Genomic DNA, 21,420 nt, shown 5'->3' with positions numbered 1-21,420 from the left:
AATCTCCATGATCTAGGGCTAGGTAAAGTATTCTTAGACTTGACACCAAACGGAGTATCCATAAAGGGCAAAACTGGTAAATTTGACTCCATTAAACTAAAGAACTTTTGCTTTTCCAAAGACCTTATTAAGAGGATGAAACATTACAGAAAATATTTTCACACTGAGAATCTGACAAAGGACTGATCTCAAGAATATATAAAGAACTACTAAAACTCCATAGCAAAATAAGACAATACAATTAGGACCTATGCAAAGGACAGGAATAGACATGTCACTGAAGAGGAAATGCAGATAGCAAACACACATGTAAAAATATGTTTAGCATCACTAGTTATTAGGGAAATGTAAATTAAAACCAAAATCAGATATCTCTAAGTGCCTATCAGAGTAGCTGAAATTAAAAATAATGACACCACCAAATACTTGCAAGGATGCTGACAAATGGATCACTGCTACATTTCTGATGGTAATGTAAAATGTTACAGCCACTTTGGAAAGAGTTTGGCAATTTCCTAGATAACTAATACAAGCACCATGTGACCCAACAGTTATCCAAAAAGAATGAAGGTTGATGTTCACATAAAATTTGTACACAAATATTCATTGTAGCTTTATTCATAACAGCCTCAAATGGGAAACAAATAAGATATTTTTAAATTAGTGAATGTTTAAACAAGCCTTGCTATGTCCAAAACATGGAATACTACGCAGCAATGAAAAGGACTGAGCTGTTGATACATGCATGTTATGTATTGATACATGCAACAACCTTGATGACTCTTTAGAAAATTATGTTGAGAAAATGAAATCAATCTCAAAAAGATGTGTATTGTCTACTACCACTTATAAAACATTCTTGAAATAACAAAATTATAGAAACAGAGAGACACAATTGTGGTTGCCAGGAGCTAAGGACAGAGGAGAGAGGGAGGGAAGTTAGTGTGGCTTTAAAAGTTCAACATAAGGGATGTTTGTGGTGGTGGAAATGTTCTATATCTTGACTGTATCACTGTCAACATCTGCAAGGTGTTACCACTGGGGGAATTGGGCAAAGGGTATATTGGATCTGTTTCTTACAATTGCATGCATATCTACAATTATATGAAACTTTAATTAGTAGAAACCAAATCTTGACACATTTGGTGAGAAATAAAAATAGAGTGTGTGAAAATATGCTTACTATATCACGAGGAACAATGAGGCATAGCCAGGTAAAATAACCTGTCAAGTCTGGGCCAGAACACATCACTGGCTCTGGGGTACTACTTTAGTTTGAAACTGTTATGAAATTGCCTTCTCCCCTGCCCCTCCATAAGACATGCATTCTGGTGGAAATGGGCTTTCCATTTCTTCCTTAAGTTGCACTGAGATAAGTTTGAGGGAGGAGGTTGAAAGATGACTGACCTGATCCATGGCATGAATAGTTTGAGACCCATATGGTTTATTTTAAGGGCATCTCTATTCTTTCTCTTCCCTTGCTGAAAAACTGCCCAACATTAGCCACCCTGCAAATTCTATTCAACCAATGTCTCACTTTTTACAAGACAACTTCCCTCTGAGATGTGGTCTTTTGCTAATGTATAATACTTCATTTGAATTCATGGAAAATATTGCTTCTTGTATGCCATTCAAAGTGTTAACATGATTGGCATATAAGTATTCCTATAGACAACTAATAAAATGATGAATGCAAGTAAGTCCTGATGGTATTAGAAGACAATATTTTAGCTTCTTCTCAAGGTGTTTTAAGTATCCTTGAGTTTTAGAGAGCATTTTACCAGGTAGCTTACTGAGGCCTTAATCAAAGTATCCTTTAGAATAAAACAGGAATACTTAGTTCCTCCTTAGTTCCTCCTTTCCTGAAAATTATGAAAATGTATAATTTCAGAAAGGGAGAAATGGGTGAGGATTGAAATTGGCAACCTATCTTTGAAAGCCTAGGAGACACCCGATGCCTTCAACATGTCTTATATGACCCTTGCCTCCAGCCTGTAAGGTGAGTTTTTTTTCCCCACGTAGCCTAAACACACCTACGATAAATCAAAAGTAGAGTTTACATTCCCCCCTTTTATTAGACCAAGCTTACTAACGTATAAAGTCCCACTGATTGCTTTTTTAGAAGCTAGTTTATAGGCACTCCACTACAAAGTGTACTTTACGTGTTCCTGAGAGTTCCAGGGAATAAGCAGTACTCCCTCCCAATCACATTTTCAACAGTTTTACTCAGCCCACCTTCAGCCACCTTGTCTTGATGTCAAGCTGTGGTGCTGTTGATGATGGTCACTTTCTTGCAGGTGGAAACATGGCTGGCAAGCCTTGCTGATACTTACACATGAGCCATAGGCTTGCCACTGATGGTCTATTTTCCAGAGCTCATCCTGCCTTTTTCATACTCCTCCTGAGTTTACCAGGCACCTTTGCCTGGGATGCTGGTGGCACCAGAAACGGGACCCTTCTTATGCAATACCATTGTTGCTTTCCTGGACAGACGATGATGCTTTGTTCTGCTGCCAGCTCGTGGCTTGTCATGCAATAGCCAAGGAAGTCCTCCCGCACGACAGAACCATCCCATGACCTGCTGGCCTCCGGTGCAACTTAAATACCCCTCCCTCCCTGTCTGTGTTATGGTAGGAGGGTGACTTTCTCCTGGCATGCCTGCTAATTTCCTGCCCCACATTGGATTGCTTCTGGGGTGCCTGACATTCAGAATACCTGTTACCTTCATCAGTCAGGTGATGCTGACCCATGGTTCTTTGAGATAATATCAAAATAATCTAGATTTGGTATGTTCCAGAAATTTGGATTAGTTTGTTTGGTTTGTGGCTGCATAACATACTTACTGGCCCATTTACCTTGGCACAGGCATGGAGAAGAGATACCAGAAGCACCACCTCCTGAGATGACAAAGACTTTGCTTTGATTTCACAGTTTAGAAAATCACACCATTTCCCTCTGCCTCTTGAGTCATTTCAGTCTGAGCAAGGATAACAAAGTTTAGTGAACCCGAAAGCATATTTAGGAAGCACTAGAGTGCTAGGCTGAAGCTGAAAATAAGATTGTTTTATTCAGGGTCAGATCCTATTTACTACAGACCTCATGAATTCTTTGCTTTGGAATAATAAAGAGCCTTGAGCAATGGCCCCAGACACATGGGTGTGATCACAGTTGAGGGTTAACAAGACTTCTGGGCTTATTTATTTACTTGTTGAGTAATAGCTTTTGTTTCCCCTTATCTAGTTCACCAATATTAAAAGATAACGGTGACGAATTTATATTTCACTGGATTTAATTTGCTGGATTGCTGGTCCCTCAGGAAATGTTATAATTGTTATAATTATTATTTTCCAAATAATCGAATGCAAACATCTCAAGATTATTTAGTTGGGGGCATGGAATTGAAAGTGATCATTTGGAGACAATCTATTTGTAATACAATTTGCAACTGCATTATGCCACTTGCTCTAGGAGAACATGGGTAAGTTGATTTGCAAGTAAAATATTTGGTAGAATTAATATTAGTGCCATTTTATGTGACTTGTAAAATTCCAGAGTTCCTTTAGAAACTGCTTGTGAATGCTAAAATTACTTGTAACTTTTATTAATTAATGGTGAAGCAGAATTGTTGTAGTTGGTTAAAAATGTAGACTTGTTCATTGTGGCCTGTATTTTTTTTTTTTTTCTTTTTTTTTTCTTTTTTTTTGAGATGGACTCCTACTCTGTCGCCCAGGCTGGAGTGCAGTGGTGCAATCTCGGCTCACTGAAACCTCCACCTCCCGGGTTCAAGCAATTCTCCTGCCTCAGCCTCCCGAGTAGCTGGGATTACAGGCACCCTCCATCATGCCCAGGTGATTTAATTACTTTATAGAGCACGTATAGGAGCAGCATTCTTACATAAAGTAAACATCAATATACATCTTCATTTTATATATTTTATACATGCTTGCCCACGTTGTGTGTTCATGTTTTTATCTTTTTAACTTTTTTATATTGGCATTTGAGAATTAATGTCCTGAATTTGCAAAACTGGAATTTTAACGGAAGTCCAGTTTACATAAATCAGATTTACACCGTAGCACCAGCTTCTTGTAATTAGAACGATAAGACTGACATTTTCCTTGGAAAACTGCTCGTGCACCATGTTCATCTCTACTCGCCTATTTTGCTTCTGATTGGGTTTTTACAATTGGAATCCAACATTTATTCTCGTGTCACGTAAAGCTTTGCTTTAGTAAATGCTACACAAAAATGACAAAAAGCCATCTTTGTATTTAATTTGTGGATGTGTGCAGAGATATGTTATCTCGGGTTTCTAAGGAAAGGCATGAATCAAACAGAAACCCCTGGGAGAATAAACTGGTTCCACACTGCTGTGAGAAACAAAATGTGACCATAAGTAAATTATGTAGAGTTAAAAAACTCCTTGTGCGAAGTTAGCATTCAACATATAAAATAGACCGTTATTATTTTACTGATCCCTTTACATCCCTCTCTGACTGCATTCTCTATAGAGTTATCCAATTCCCCTGAGTTTTACATGAATCATTCCTTTGTTTTTTAGTGGTATAATAATCTACATATACAGAATGAACCACAGTGCTCTAGTTAATTTATTAGTTAATTTATTGTCACTGCTCTTTAGCATTCCACTGAAAAGATAGTTTGCAATTGATTTGCCAGTGCTACTATGGATAGGTAGGATAGGTATTCCAAATCATTACTTCTTTTTGTTATTATGAACGGTGCTACTTTAAACATCCTCATACACATCCTGGTATACATGAGCAATATTTTCTCTGGGGGTTTGCTTAGTTATAGATGTGCTGATATTCAGCTTTGTAAGGGAATACCAGTGCATTTGCACCAGTTTCCTCTGCCACTGGCATGCATTTGTTCTCATTGCTCTACTTCCTTACCAACATTGGATATCACCAGACTTACATTTTTTGCTAATTTGGTAGTAGTAAAGTAGATTTTAAATTGTGGATCTAGTTTTCATTTTTCTGATAAATACTGTTCTCACGTCATACAGAGCTTTGTTTTAGTAAAGGCTACAAAAAATACAAAAAGGTAACAGTGGACTCAACAGATTATTTCCATTTGTATTTAATTTGTGGATATGTGGAGAGATCAGTGCGTTATCTTGGATTTCTAAGGAAAGGCATGGAATCAAACAGAAACCCATGGAATATAAGTTTATTCCATGCCGTTGAGCCTCATTTCAGAAATTTGTGGGCCTCTCATGTGTCTATTTCTGTCTCTTTTTTTTGGTTTTCCGTCATTTAAGCCCTTTTTGGGGGCCAATTTTTCCATTGAGTTGTCTTTTTCTCGTGATTAGAAAACTAAATCTGTATATATACACACACACACGCACACATACTTTCTGTACTAATCCTTCATCCATTTTAAGTGGTGAAAAGTATCATCTCTCTGTGTGGCTTGCCATTTCACTTTATGGTATCTTTTGAGAAATAGAAACTTTTTCATTTTAGTGTAGTTATACTTCTCCATCTTGTATAATTATCCATTCTTTTTTTTGGGCTCTTAGTTAAGAAATCATTTCACTTACAGGTCATAGGATTTTCTGACTTTTTTTTCTGAAGAGGTTAATAGAAATGCCGTTATTTTCCATATGAATACCACTTACTGTAGACTTCATTCTTTCCCCACTCATCTGCCACACACGCGGTGTCATACATCATCTGCGCATATGTGGATCTCTTTCTCGACTCCCTGTATGTTCACCTTGGTCTTAATGTCACACTGTTTTAATTACTACCACTTTACAATACACTTTGATTACTATTACTTGATTAAATATTTATAGCCTTATTACCATTACTTTATAACAAGCTTTGATATCTAGTAGGGCAGTTACTTCTACCTTGTTCTTCAAGAGAGCTTGGCAATCCTTGGTCATTTATTTTTTCTTCTAAATTTTAGACATAGCTAAATGTTTCTAAACATTTTTACGTTTAGATGTTTGTGAAAAACAGCTGAGAAATGTATTGGAAATAGATTGAACTTATAGAACAATTTCTGTAGAATTGATATATGTTCAAATTTTAAAATTTGATGTAATCTCATTTTATTTAGATCTTCTTTAATATCTGCTTTTAAAAGTCTTACACATTTTTGGTGAGATATTATTTTAATAGAATGCTTAAAATATTCTAGGTTCATTCTAAGGTCATGTATGTTTCTTTTCTATTTAAATGGTGTCTTCTCTTTAATTATTTAAAGAACTCTTGTTGTAGAATAGAAATGCAATTATACCTCTGTATATTGATTTTGTATTCATAATTTTGCCAAATTATCTTATTACTGTAATTGTAATATTTTATCTGTTGACTGCTTAAGATTTCTTTATAGATGATCATATTTTCTAAAAATAATGACAATTTGGTTTATTTTATTCCGGTTTTACATTGTAACATTTTGTTGATGTACTTTACTACATTTGTTTATTTTGGTCCTGATCTTATGAAAAATATTTATAACTTTTCATTCATTCAACATATAGTCAGACATGGCTCAGCTTATGCCAGTAAACAACTAGCAAAACAAAAGCCAGCACAAATCTCGTGCTTCATAAAACTTACATTTCACAGAGGTAGTTGTGAAGAGAGAAAATAACCAATTAGTATGACAAATAACTATATTATATAGCGCTCTAGAAGGTGGTGGTTGTCACGGGAAATAGCGCAGAGAAAGGTGCCTCAGGTCTGGGGAGATGTTGCAAATGTTAAATTAGGTGATCAGGTAGAAAAAGGACACCAAACACAGATACAGAGAAGCCATCCAGGAAGCTCCAGCCTTCTAAGTGAGACGTGGTCATGGCTCTGAACGTGGTTGTCTGGAGGGGCCCAGATCTTGATATTTTCTGAATACACAGTTAATGAGATTTCCTGACAGAATGTCAGATGCAAGAGGCAGAGAGGAGTTAAGAATTACTGAACAAAGGAAGGCTGAAGTTGCCAACTGGCCCACTGAGATTGGGAAGGTTTCAGGTTTGAATAGGAATAACAGGAATTTGGCTATTGATTCAGTGCTTTTGGTTTTGTAGGGGGGTTTTGTCAGGTTTAAGGAGTTCCTTTGTCTTCCTCATACTAACACACACACACACACACACAGACACACATATATATGACACTTCACCTCTTCACGTTTAATGTTCAGAACAACTCTATGACTGCTAGTGTTTTAGATTCTGGTTCTGACCATTCTGTTTTGCTTCTCAGACATCCCAACTGAAGTCACTTTCCTTTTGCCTCACATAAATCCTTGAGAATTTTCTCAGTGGGAGACTTCTGGAACAAACTCAGTTTTGACTTGTCTGAATATATCTTTATTTTGCCATCATTCTTGAAAGATGCGGAAGTCTGGATTGACTATTATTTTTCATCAGCACTTTGAAGATATTAATTACATTGCCTTATGGATTCTTTTTTACTGTTGAGAAGTCATCATGCTGTTTCTTCCTGGTGATCTGTCTTTCCTCCTTGGTTCTTTACTATTCTGCAGTTTCACAACTGTGGTTTTTATTTATGTTGATTGACATAAATATTGATTGACATTGGGCTCCTTGGCTGTAAGAATCAGCAGTTCTGGAAAATGTCCAGCCATTATCACTGTCTTTTGAACATTGATTCTTATCCTTTATATTTATTTATTTTATATTTATATTTATTTTATCCTTCTGGAACTCCAGTTAGACAAATGTTAAAATGTTCCACTTTCTTTCAGTGGCACAATCTCTCCATCGTACTTCTCTCTTTTTCATCTGAGCTGCATTCTGGATGACTTCTTCAGCTCTGTTTGCCAATTCGCTAATTTTTTCCTTAACTTTCTCCAACCTGATGTTTAATTCATTAGCTTATTTTCATATCATTTGTAGAAGAGATCATTTGATGTCATTCTTTTTCAAATGTTCATGTTTCTAAGTAAACTCGTTCTGCTTTCTACTATTTCTAGGCTTTTCTTTGCTTAAACATATGAAATGTAATACATGTGTATCCTGATCATTGCTGTTTTGTAACCCTTATGGACTTCCTTCTGCTGTCTGCTGTTATGGCTGGCTTTCATGCACGCTATGTTTGTTTCCTTCTGTGTTTTATGCTTGTTTAATTGTCAACTACTCATTTTCTTTGGGATTCTGTGTAGGAATATTTTTATTCCTGGGTACCCTTAGCTGGGGACGATTCTGATCTGCTTCTGCTAGTTGCCTGGTGCACTACCAGACTTTGGGCTACACATATTCCCCGCATACAAACAGTGCCAAACCTGAGGCCATCAATTCCCTTTTGGACAGAGGCTTTATTCATTCTGGATCCCAGCTTTATATGGGAATGCATCCTGTGAGATTCCTCACATTGGGCAGGCCTAGGTTTCATCTCTGGTTTCACTTCAAAGCAGAAGCTCAAGGCCTCCAAGGTTTGGATGAAATCCCCAGACAAAAGGCAGCTTTTGTTCCGGCAGTTCTCGCTTATTTCCCAGGTTCCCACTTTCATTTTCATTTGGACCTCTGAGATTCCTTCTTCTGTGCCAACTCAAAAATATGGTGCAGTATTACCATCTATCTCTCATCTGTCTCTCTTCCAGCATTTTAGTTGTCTCAATAAAGAAGCAGGGTCACCCACAGTATCTTGTCTGCTAGAAATGCAGGTCCAACTTAACATTTTAATAAAAAAATTGTGGAATATCATGGCCATTTAGATATAAAATAGTCATAAGTGATATATTTTGAATATTGGCTTGAAAATGTTCATTGAGATATTTATTTTTATTCTTATACTCACTGTAATATTTTATTACTTAAGGACTAAAAACTATAGCCTATAAAGTTCCCAGTTATCATATTTTGTATTTCTAATATATATTTTGTTTCTTTTAAAATTATTGAAGAGCCTTAAACTGTAGATTCCAAGAAAAGTTGTTCTATGCTAGTATTCCCTAAGGGGTTGTGTTTATGTGTGGGAGAAGGTAAAAACAACTGTTATTTACATTATTTCTTTTTGGATTTTGTTCTATAAATGTACATAAATTATGCTTTTTAAACATCCACATATACATTGTAATTTTCGTAATTGAAAGATTTTTTCTAATAGTATCCACTAAGCACTTAATGATGCTGCTTGATGAAAAGGGATATTCTAAGCAAATAGGCTTCACAAAAATAGAAAAAACACTCCTAAAATTTGTATGAAACTACAAAAGACCCTGAATAGTCAAAGCCATCCTGAACAATAAGAACAAAGCTGTAGGTACCACACCACCGTCTTGAAAAATATACTACAAAGCTATATTATCTAAAAGCATGATATTGGTAAAGAAACAAACAAACAAAAAACAGAGCAATGAAACAAAATAGAGAACTAAGAAATGAACACACATTTATTAGCAACTGGTTTTCAACAAAGGAGCCAAGAACATGCAATGAGAAAAGGACAATCTCTTCAATAAATGGTGTTGAGAAAAATGGATATCCGTAACAGAAGAATGAAATGAGACCCTTATCACATACCACATGCAATAAGCAACCCAAAATGTATGAAAACCTTAAATGTAAGACGTAAAACTATGATGCTACCAGAAGAAAACATGGGGGAGACACTCCCTGACATTAGTCTGGGCAATACTCTTTTGGATATGACCCCCAAAACACAGGCAACAAAAGCTAAAATAGACAAGTGGAATTACATCAAACCAAAAAGTCTTCTGCATAGCAAGGGAAACAATTAACAGACCAAAGAGACAGCCCATGGGATGGGAGAAAATATTTTTAAACTCTACATCTGACAAAGCGTTAAGATCCAAAACATATAAGGAACTCAACTCAAAAGACAGAAAAAAATAGCCCAACAAAAACATAAGCAAAGGACCTCAACAGACATTTCTCCAAAAAGGACATGCAAATGGCTAACAGGTATATGAAAAAGTGCTCAACATCACTAATCATCAGGGAATCACAAATTTTAAAAACTCAATGAGATATCACTTTATACCTGTTAGGATGGCTATTATCAAGAAGACAAAAGATAACAAGTGTTGGTGAGAATATGGAGAAAAGGGAACCCTTGTACATTGTACATTGTTGGTGGGAATGCAAATTAGCACAACCATTATGGAAAACAGAACCACCTGTGATCCAGCAATGGTACTACTGGGTGCAGAGCCAAAGGAAAGGAAATGAAATCAGTATGTGGAAGAGATGTCTGCATTCCCATGTTCGTTGCAGCACTAGTCACAATAGCCAAGATATGGAATCAACCTAAGTCTCCATCAATAGAGAAATGGATGAAGAAAATGTGCTACATTTTCTTACATGTATTCATATATTCTTACATATATTTTTGCTTAAATATAGGAAAACATATTTTCTTATATATGCACAAGGAAATACTATTCAGCCTTGAAAGAGAAGGAAATTCTGTCATTTGTGACAACGTAAATGAACCTGATGGATATTATGTTAAGTGAAATAAGCCAAGCATAGAAAGGTAAATGCCATATGATCTCATTCATATGTGAAATCTGAAAAAGTTGAATTTATAGAAGCAGCGAATATAATGCTGGTTACCAGAGGCTGGGGTGATTTGTAGGGGATGTCACGGAGATGTTGGTCAAAGGGTACAAAAGCTTAGTTACACAGAAGGAATCAGTTCAGGAGCTCTATACAACATGGTGACTATAGATAATAGTAATATATTGTGTTCTTGAATAATGCTGAGAGAGTAGATGTAAAATGTTCTTATCACAAAAGTCATAATTATGTGAGGTAATGGCTGTTAATTAAGTAGATTTAGTCACTCCACGATGTATATATTTCAAAACATCATGTTTTATATGACATATATGATATGTATGTACACGATACATATGATCAAAAATATAAAACCAATAGGTATAATGGAAAAAGTACTAGGAAGTTTATTTGTTTTATAGGAGAAAAAGTTTTCTTGGTGGAAAACCAAGTGAAGAGAGAGTTTTTAATCCTTCTTTTTGAAAGTGAGAAAGATTTAGAAGACAAAAGGAAACTGTTCTTTTAGCTTGGTTAGGGCCAGGGGTACCTCCATGACCCTCTCTGTTTTCTCCTGACGCACTTTCTTAGGAGATTCAATAGCATGTCCCATATCCAAGGTTAAAGTTAGAATAAGAGAGAACTGAGAAGTCCAGAAAGGTGAAAGCCCACATCCCTGTATATTTACCACAGACTGGGATAATACGTCTTTTTATCACTTCCCTTTCCTTTAAAGAAAACAAATTGAAGGAGGGTGGCTTCCCTAAAAAATGGTTTATATTGAAGGAAATACTATAGATTTGTGGTGCTTGCTGCTGCTTCACTGTTAAAAGGGTAAACACCTACAAACTCCAAATTCCTGCTTTAAGTCAAGGCAGAGACGTTCAGCGCTTCTTCTTTCCCCAAACAAAATTCCAAGTCGTTAAAAGTTTGGAATAAGGAGGATGTCAGGTTTGAGGGAGAGAGGGTAGGCCAAGGAGAGGGTTGTGAGAAGTGAAAAATTTCCCAGCGGAGGCATCGTGCAAATATTAAAGGTAAAGGTGATCCTCTAAGGCTGCAGGACTTGGAGGATACCCCAAATCGAGTGTTATGAGGCATCTCCGGAATGTCTCGCTTTATCTTAAGTATGTTAAAAAGTGAGAGAAATAGGAAGTTTATATGACAGCTTTTCTGTTTTTTATTTTGTTTGTTTTACTGAAAATAGGTAGTACGGAAAGAAATTATTATTAAGTGGTTCTTAGTATTACTTAAGCGGTTCTGTTCCTTATATTAAAGTATATAGGGTAAAAGCTAAAGGTTACTAAAGTTTTGGGATGATGTTCTGAATGAAATTCCCAAAGCTTGATTAAGTATGCATGCTTTTCAAATTATATAGAAAAGGCAGACTTGAGCTAGTCACACAAAGCAAGTTTTGATATAGGGAGGGGCCAAGGGCTATTGGTAGTGCTTCAGAGACAGGCTCGGGAAGGTTCGCACATTCACCTAAGTTAACTCAGTCATTGGTGTGCTTCCAGTTCCTGATTTTCAGCTCACCACTCCATCCCTGTTCATTAGCATTGAGCGCAGGGGAAAGCAGAGGTTTGGCCTCTCTGCAGCTGGATGCATAAATCAACAGTGTTTGTTAACTCAACCTGCCCTCAGGGGCACAGGAGCAGGGCAAGGGGTTCGGTTGGGCAGTTTTAAACCTCTGAGGGTTACTTTGTAACACAGATTACCTTTCTCACTAGGCTGTGTTGGTAAATTTCTTTTTAATTTATGCTATTTCAATAATCATGTTAAAGAGTAATTTATAAAAAGAGTAATTTATATAATTCATCTATAGCCTCCTAAATGTATCATGAAAGCAACATATCCTTTCAAGAAGAAATTTCTCCCTAGGGCGCAGGACTGCCCAATTAGGTGTATGAATGCCATCTTTCAAGGCTCTCAGCTCCCCAGGGCAGGCACTGTTACTGACTGGGCAGAGCTTTATTTATCACACTTCTCTATATACCTTTATGGTGCCGAATACATGTTAAATAATAATTATGGAGATTTTAATGTCTTTCCCAGAAGCATCCTCCATGGGCCACAGTGGAAAGATGGACTAGTTGCCATTTCATTGTACCACAGTTCTTTGTATTTTGTGCAGACTAGAGATTGTCTAGGGTGGTAATAATCTCAATGTGTTTTGCTTATGCCAACATCCATTTTCAAAATTGGTAGAATGCCATTTATAAGACCCAGTGATTTATTCATAATTTTTAAAGGCATGTTGGTCACATGATATGAATTTCTTTTTGTGTTGCTTTGTGGCCCTTAGGTGGATGCACACACACTTTATGTGGATATGTATATATGCGCACACATGTAATTTAATTATTTTTAGAAATCAAAAGCACAAAGATACTATAAATTTATTTCAGCACCTTATGCGAATTTGAGCACCGAGATCACAAGAGCAATCCAGTAATAGATAAATAAGTGGGTAAACAAATAAACAAATAAGGGAGGAGGGCTAGGTCTTCCTTACAGCAGCGTGCCATGTGGGAAATGTGGAGACAGTGCTGGAGTTTTGCATGTGTCAGAATAAAAATGGGGTCAGACAAGAATCATCAATGGATGGCAAATTTAAGAGGAAATTTTGAAGAGGAGCATCAAAATAACTCCTTGCAATCTGCTTGTTCAATTCAAAAATAATGAGGTGGAGAAATTGGACAACACCTTGGTTGAGCGATCAAAATTAACACCACAGATGAGGAAGACAGGAGCACTGAGTGCTTCCAGATGTGACTCCCTGGACGCACCCTCGCCTCTGCAGTGTTTCAGCTGAGAATGCACTTCCTGAGTCCAATCATGATGATGAAGCAACAGACAAGCCCAACGTGAGGACCCGCCTGTGAACAAAAGGGGAGGGGCACGATGTTCTTCAACAGTGTCAACGTTGTAGAAGGAAAAGGCTGAGGAAATGTTCTAGATAAAAAGAGACTGAAGATGCATGACAGCTAACTGCAATATCTGACTCTAGGCTGGATCCTGTCCTGGAGGGAACAGAAGTTATAAAGGACGTTATTGGGCAACAGCAAAATTGGAATACAGATGTGGATTAGATGCTGTGTTCTATCAACGTGAAAGTGACTCAAGTGGGGAACCCCACTGCGGTTATGGAAAAAGATTTTCCTGACTGGGCGTGGTGGCTCACGCCTGTAATCCCAGCACTTTGGGAGGCCGAGGTGGGTGGATCATGAGGTCAGGAGATCGAGACCATCCTGTCTAACACGGTGAAACCCCGTCTCTACTAAAAATACAAAAAATTAGCCGGGCATGGTGGCGGTGCCTGTAGTCCCAGCTACTCGGGAGGCTGAGGCAGGAGAATGGCGTGAACCCGGGAGGTGCAGCTTGCAGTGAGCTGAGATCCGGCCACTGCACTCCAGCCTGGGGCGACAGAGCCAGACTCCATCTCAAAAAAAAAAAAAAAAAGATTTTCCTATTGTTGAATAATACACACTGGAATGTTAAGGGTAAAAGTATACTCTTTGCAAAATTAATCTACTTTTTGTTTCCATATATATATGTATGTGTATACATCCTTATTTTCTTCATTATTAATCCACTTTTGGTCTTCTTCCGTATAGATATGAATATTCCATATGTATTTCATATTCATATGTTTGCATATTCTTATTTTCTTCATTATTAGGCAATCTATTTCCAGTTTATAAAACCTGAGTTAAGTAAATATTTGCCTTTTGAGGAGTATAGAACATATTTCCAGAGTATAATAAGGATTGTGAGAAAAATAACATTTCTTTTTTTTTAAAGTGCTGCTGCTAAAACTGTAAACATTTTTTGACAAAATAAGAGTTTTAAAATATATGTGTATCATGCTCCCTTCTTCCATTCTCTCTTTTTTGTATCCTGACATGGAGAAAAATGAGCTGTAACTGGCAAATATCCCAGCGATGGCGCCTACGGGTTCCTGCTCAGTCGAGGATCCTGGGTCCCAGAGCTGGTGGGTAGGTGAAGGGAAGGCAGCGAGTGAAGCAGATGTTATTTTCAAATCCAGAATGCCAGACCACTGACAATAAATACAGACTCTTCTCTGCCCTTCTTTTCAGTCTTCCTGTCTCCCATGCCTTTGCCAAAGGTTTCTTTATTCTTACCCCCGGCTTTCTCTATTCCCTAGTATTCTGGTGACTTCATCCGGTGTGTGTAACACAGGTCTTCAATGATCATGCGAACACAATGAAATGATGTCATTCCCCAGCATCCCTGGCCCAGCACTCATGGTTCCCGATGATGTCTCCGCCATTCCTGACTGCACAGGATGGGGCAAGGCTTGGCCTCTCGCTGAATGGTTTAATTGAAAGACAGTGGATGCCAACACATCAGAAGCTTCTTTCCTTTTTGTTCATCCGAATAAAATCTCCCAATTATCTGTAAGAGGAATGTTGAGAGGTTTTGTTGGGGTATGGCCCTGAAGAGGGAACAAGATGACTAGTAGGTTAAAAAGGAGACAGATGAAACTTTTGTGTCTAGAATGAAAAAATTCTGAGCACATTCACAGATGGCTTGTGTACCAAGGAAGTCCCAGTGGCTAGTTACAGCAATTCATGCATTAATGTGAACAGAGCTTTTGATTTCATGGTTTAAAATAAAATGACCCAAATATAATTACTAAAGCTTATTAATGTATTTGTTCTGGGTCAGTAACCCTTTACTGGCTGCGGCAGCTTTTTACATAAGGGGCATGAGAATTAGAGCTTGCTATTTGGAATACTTTGATTCTTCCTGGAAGCAGGAAGAAATAATCAACAAACTGCTTGTTTTAATAATTGTACCCTATTATGAACCACTTGATATTTAATTTTTAAAGAATTAGCTTAATTTTGCAGAAGAAGTAGTGTCAAAGCAATACTGCACAACTTATCAGCACTCAACACCAGTCAGTTGATATTTTAAAAAGTGACACCGTGGGGCTAACCTAGTTGTAGTAGAAAAGCAAGCAGTTTCAGAAAGAACTTCTCCTTTGTTGGCAAAAATACAAAAGACAAAAATAAAAAGCAAGAGTGAAAAGTTGAAAAGAAACATGCCTACAATTTTATTCTTGTACAGAGAAAACAGTTTTTCTTTAGCACCTTTCTTTAGAAATTTGTATGAATTTTTAAAATATTTTGAGAACTCAGGCACTAAAAATAAGGTATCTTTTCATAGAATAAAATTTTAATGTAAGAAGTTTAGAGAATTTGAAGTATTGAGGAAATGTGCTTTTTTAACGTAAGATCCTGAAAACCCATATCCTACATTAAAAACCTATGCATTAGCAATTAATAGACTTTAATTTCTTTTTCTTGCTGCCTTTTTCAGATGTAGGTACACCCATTACAATGTACAAATGGAGAGGGACTCGGTGTTGAATTTAGACCCATAATTGTTGCAGATGAGGTTCTAAAATGCCACATCCATTGTCATTTGCCTCTTCAAATTCCTATCATACAATTTGAAATCAATCTTTGAGACCATGTTTTACTTAAAGGCCTATTTAAGATTGCTTGAAAACATATGTGAAAAATGAAATAATCAACATTTAAGCATATGTGTATGACTGTTTTCATGTTACTATAATGAACAGAATATTATTGACCCAAAATATGATTTTTTTTGAGACGGAAACCTGAATATGTCTTGTTGTGGGAGAGTCTTAGGAGTATTTCTGCTGTAGGGACAGTAAATGAGGTCACACTGACGAATATGCTTCTGCTCATTGCATGGATAAAGAGTAAGTCACTTTTCCCCTTATGAGTGGCTCTCTGAGCATATACTCAGAATCGCTATTCCACACGTACTCCAACTGGTGTATTCGTTTGTCCTCATTCAAAAGCAACATTGAGCATCTACCTGGGATCCTGAGTACTGGGATGGAGAGAGGAACCCCAGCAGTCCCTGCCTTCAAGGGGCTCCCATCCCGGGGAAGAGGAGAGACAGCACACAAATGGTTAAGCTACAAGGCTGCTCTTGAGCCATGTGGGCTGGGTCAGGAGTCCAGGCTATGCTGTGCTGCTGAGAAAAGCTCTTTCAGCCCTGTGGGGAATCTGTCCATGACCTTGCCTCATTAGCTTGTGCTTCCACCAAAAGACTTAACCTGTTCTGCAAGGGTGCTGAATCTAATGACCTATAGTGTGCAGATGTCTTGAATATCCTAACAGTTTCTACATAGTATGGATTTTAGTGGATGAGTGAAAGCATAGTTCCTGAAGTATAAATCTCATGCAGTGTTTCCAAAGACAGACTTTCCTCCGAAAGTCCAGGGTACCAGTAGATGAGGGGTGATTGGTAACTATCAGCCTGGAATAGAACTCAAGAAAATATACTGAAACTTTTTGCCATATATCATAATATACCACAGCGATAAGTCTGTGCAATAGTGTTGTTTCTAAGGTTCTAATGTGAAAAAGCCTTTCAGTTAAATAAAAGACTGCTTTTCTCCTTTACTGGGTCTGGGCTATTCGACATAGTGCCAACCCTTTCCTTTTATTTGAATGAAGTTGATATGCTTGTTTATGAGGTAAAAATGACCTTGTGAATAATTCTTATGTCATAACCCATAGATTCAGCATCCTGGTCAAGTTTAACAGCCCTGCCAGAAAGTCTAAAGTGAAGAATTAGGAGAGCCTCCAGCAATGCTCTGGGGACTTGCCTTGCCATCAGAATCCCCCAGAGTGCTTGTTAACTATACAGAGTACTGGGCTCCCTCCCCCCAACCTATTAAATTTGACTTCCAGGGAAGGGGCCAGTGAATTTGTATTTATTACACTTTTATCTTGGAGATAATTGTAAATTCACATTCAGTTGCAAGAAAGTATAGAGTGATCTTTTATTCCCTTTACCTGTTTCTCCAGTGGTAACATCTTATATAACTACAGTACAGTATCACAACCAGGAAACTGACCTTGGTGCAACCCACTGCCCTTTTCCAGATTTCACCAGTTTCATATGCACACCATATGTGTGTGTGTGCATTTAGTTGTATGCAATTTTATCACATTTTGAGATCTGTGTATCCAACACCATAGCCAAGATACAGAACTGTTCTATTACCGCAAGGCTCTCTCCTGGGACTTTTTTATAGTCACTTTCACCTTTCTCTCCCTCCTCTGTCCCTAATCTTGCCAGTTGCTAACCCGTTTCCTATCTCTGTTATTTCATCATTTCAAGAATGTGCTATGATGTAATAATACCCTATGTAACTTTTTGGGCTTGGCTTATTTCACTTAGCATAATTCTCTGGAGGTTCACCCAAGTCATTGCATGTATTAATAGCTCATTCCTGCATTAGTTTGTTCTTACTTTGCTATGAAGACATACCCAAGACTGGGCAATTTATAAAGGAGAGCAATTTAATCGATTCACAGTTCCACATGGCTTGGGAGGCCTCAGAAAGCTTACAGTCATGGTATAAAGGGTAGCAAACATGTCCTTCTTCACATGGCAGGAGGAGAGAGAAGAATGAGAGCCAAGGGAAGAGGGAAGCCTCTTATGAAACCATCAGATCTTGTGAGAACTTACTATCAGGGAAAAACTGTCCCTATGATTCAATTACCTCACCAGATCCATCCCACCACATGTGGGGATTATGGGAACTACAATTCAAGATGAGCTTTCGGTGGGGACACAGCCAAACCCTATTAATTCCTTTTTATTACTAAGCGATATTCCATGGTGTAGATGTACCATAGTCTGTTTAATTATTCACCTTGAGAAGGATATCTCCAGTGTTTCCAAGTTAGGGCTATGGATGAACATAAGTTGCCGTTTATCCAAGATAATTGCACAACGCTGTTGCTAGGTCATATGTTAGTTGCATGTTTACCCTTTTAAGAAACTGTCAATCTGATTTCTGGAATGGCTGTGGCATTTTACATTCCCACCAGCAATGTATATATGAGTTATCTAGTTTCTCTGCCTCCTTGCCAACATTTGGTATTTTTTCTATTTCTTAATTTTTAGCCATTCTGATAGGTGTCTAGTGATACCTCATTTTGGTTTTAATTTGCACTTCCTGAATGGCTAGTAATATTGACCATCTTTTCAAGTGCATATTTGCCGTCTGTATTTTCTCTTCTGTAAAATATCTGTTTAGTGAAGTATCGTTTTCCAATGGTCTAATTGCATTGTTTATTTCTTTTTACTGTTAAGGCTTGAGAGATCTTCATGTTCTAGATAGTAGTTCTTTGTCAGATATGCAGTTTATAAATATTTTTACCAGTCTGTAGCATGTCTTGTAATCCTCTTAATGAAGTCTTTCACATAGCAAGAGTTTTGGTAATCAGGTTCAGTTTATTAAAATTTTCTTTTAGAATGCATGCTTTTGGTGTTAGGCGAGTAACTCTTTTTTTTAGTCCTAGGTTCTGGAGATTTTCTCATATTTTTTCAAAGTTTTATAGTTTTTTATTTTATATTTAAAGCTCATCATTGATTTTAAGTTACATTTTGTATAAGGTATGAAGTTTAGGTTTAAATTTTTTTTTTTTTTTTTGCCTATAATATTTAATTGTTATAGTATCCATTACTGAAAAGACTATCCTTCTTCTACTGGTTTTTATCCTTCTTCTATTGATTTACTATGTTTTCTGTTGCTCTAACAGAATGCCGCAGACTGGGGAATTTATAAAGAAAAGAAGTTTATTTGGCTAGCAAATAAACTTTTAGGGGGCTGGGAAGTCCAAGAGCATGTTGCCAGCATCTGGCAAGGGCCTTCTTGCTGCATTATCTTAAGCAGAAGAACAGGAGAGTATGGAGACAGAGAAGAAGGTGGGCCGAGTTCATCCTTTTTATTAGGAACCCCTCCCGTGATAATGAACTCATTCCTGAGGTAAATGTAGTAATTCCTTCTTGAGGGCAAAGCTCTCATGACCTAATCACCTTTTAAAGGCCATGCCTCTTAATACTGTTAAAATGGCAATTGAATTTCAACATGAGTCTTCGTGGGGATGTGCAAATCATCATAGAAATTTGATTACTTTCTCTTCTTTTGTCAAAATCAGTTGTTTGTCAAAATCAGTTGGACGTATTTGTGTGTATCTATTTCTGGGGTCTCTATTCTGTTTAATGGATCCATGTGTCTGGCCCCTGCCATCTCCCACACTGTCTTGATTACTGCAACTATACAGCAAGCCCTGAAATCTGGCAGAATGATTCCTCCTACTTCATTTTTGTTTGCAAAGTTTGCCTTTGCATTTCCATATAAATTTTAGGATTAGCTTGTCTAGTGTCTGCAAAAAATCTTTTAAGGGAAATTGACAAAAATGGCATTAAAACTATAGGTCAATTTGGAGAGAACTGACATGTTTACTATTTGTCTTTCAATCTACATCATAATTTGTGCTTTTATTTATTTATGCCTTCTTTGATTTCTTTTATTAGCATAATTTCAGCATACAGATCCTGTATATTTTTTAAAGTTTACACCTAAGAATTTAATTTTGTTTGGAGAAAATAGCATTGTATTTTTAATATGGTTCCTACATATTTGTTGTTAGTATATAGAGATGCAACTGATTTTTGTGGGTTTTGCAACCCTGCTGAACTCATTGATAATTTCTCTCTAATTTCTAACAATTGGTAGATTCATTTGAATTTTCTATATAAACAATTTTTATCTGCAAATAGGGACAACTTAGGTTTTTTTCCCTTTAAATGTGTATGTTTTTTATTTCTTTTCCTTTAATTATTATATTGGCTAGAACTTCCAATCCTATGTTGAATAAGTGTGGTGAGAGCAAAGGTCTTGCCCTTCTCTTGATCAAAGGGGGGAATTGTTCAGTCATTTGCTATTAAGTATGATCTCAGCTATAGATTTTTTTGTAAATGCTCTTTATCCAATTAAGAAAGTTTCCCTCTATTAGTTTTCTGATTTTTTTTTCATGTGAATGGATGTTAGATTTTGTCAGATGCTTTTTTCTGTGTCCATATAATTATCAGAGTTTTCTTCTTTATCCTTTTGATATGATTACATATATTTCTTGATTTTTGAATGTTGAACCAGCCTTGTATACCTGGAATTACACTTGGTCATGGTATGTAATTCTTTTTCTATATTGCTGAATTTGATTTGCTGAATCTGTACTTTTCACACACTTTTTTTTTTTTTTTTGGTAATTTTTATAATCAGGCCAGATTGGGAAACATTAGGTAAGAAGTACCAATCTTGTTGTGGGAAGTCAGGTACCCCAAACGGAAGGACCAGCTGGAGCCGCGGCACAAGAACATAAATTGTGAAGATTTCCTGGACATTTATCACTTCCCTAATAATATTTTCATACTTTCTTATGCCTGTCTTTATTTTAACCTCTTAATCCTGTTACCTTTGTAAGCTGAGGATGTACATCACCTCAGGACCACTGTGATGATTGTGTTAACTGTACAAATTGATTGTAAAACATGTGTGTTTGAATAATATGAAGTCAGTGCACCTTGCAAATGAACAGAATAGCAGCAATTTTTAGGGAACAAGGGAAGACAACCATAAGGTCTGACTGCCTATGGATTGTGCAAAAAGAGCCACAGTTTTCTTCTTGCAGAGAGCCTATAAATGGACATGCAAGTAGGAGAGATATCGCTAAATTATTTCCCTAGCAAGGAATATTAATATCAAGATGCTAGGAAAAGAATTGCATTCCTGGGGGGAGGTCCATAAATGGCCGCTCTGGGAGTGTCTGTCTTATGCGGTTGAGATAAGGACTGAAATACGCCCTGGTCTCCTGCAGTACCCTCAGGCTTATTGGGGTGGGAAAAAAACACTCCCTGATATATTTGAGGCCAGACCAGTTCTCTGCTCTTGAACCCTGTTTTCTGTTGTTTAAGATGTTTATCAAGACAATACGTGCACAGTTGAACATAGACCCTTATCACGAGTTTTTTAT

The sequence above is a fragment of the Macaca nemestrina genome, chromosome 5 (assembly GCF_043159975.1).
Source record: "Macaca nemestrina isolate mMacNem1 chromosome 5, mMacNem.hap1, whole genome shotgun sequence".
In the NCBI taxonomy this organism is placed as follows: Eukaryota; Metazoa; Chordata; class Mammalia; order Primates; family Cercopithecidae; genus Macaca; species Macaca nemestrina.
The sequence above is the reverse complement of the archived record's forward strand: the minus strand, read 5'-3'. Positions refer to the sequence as shown.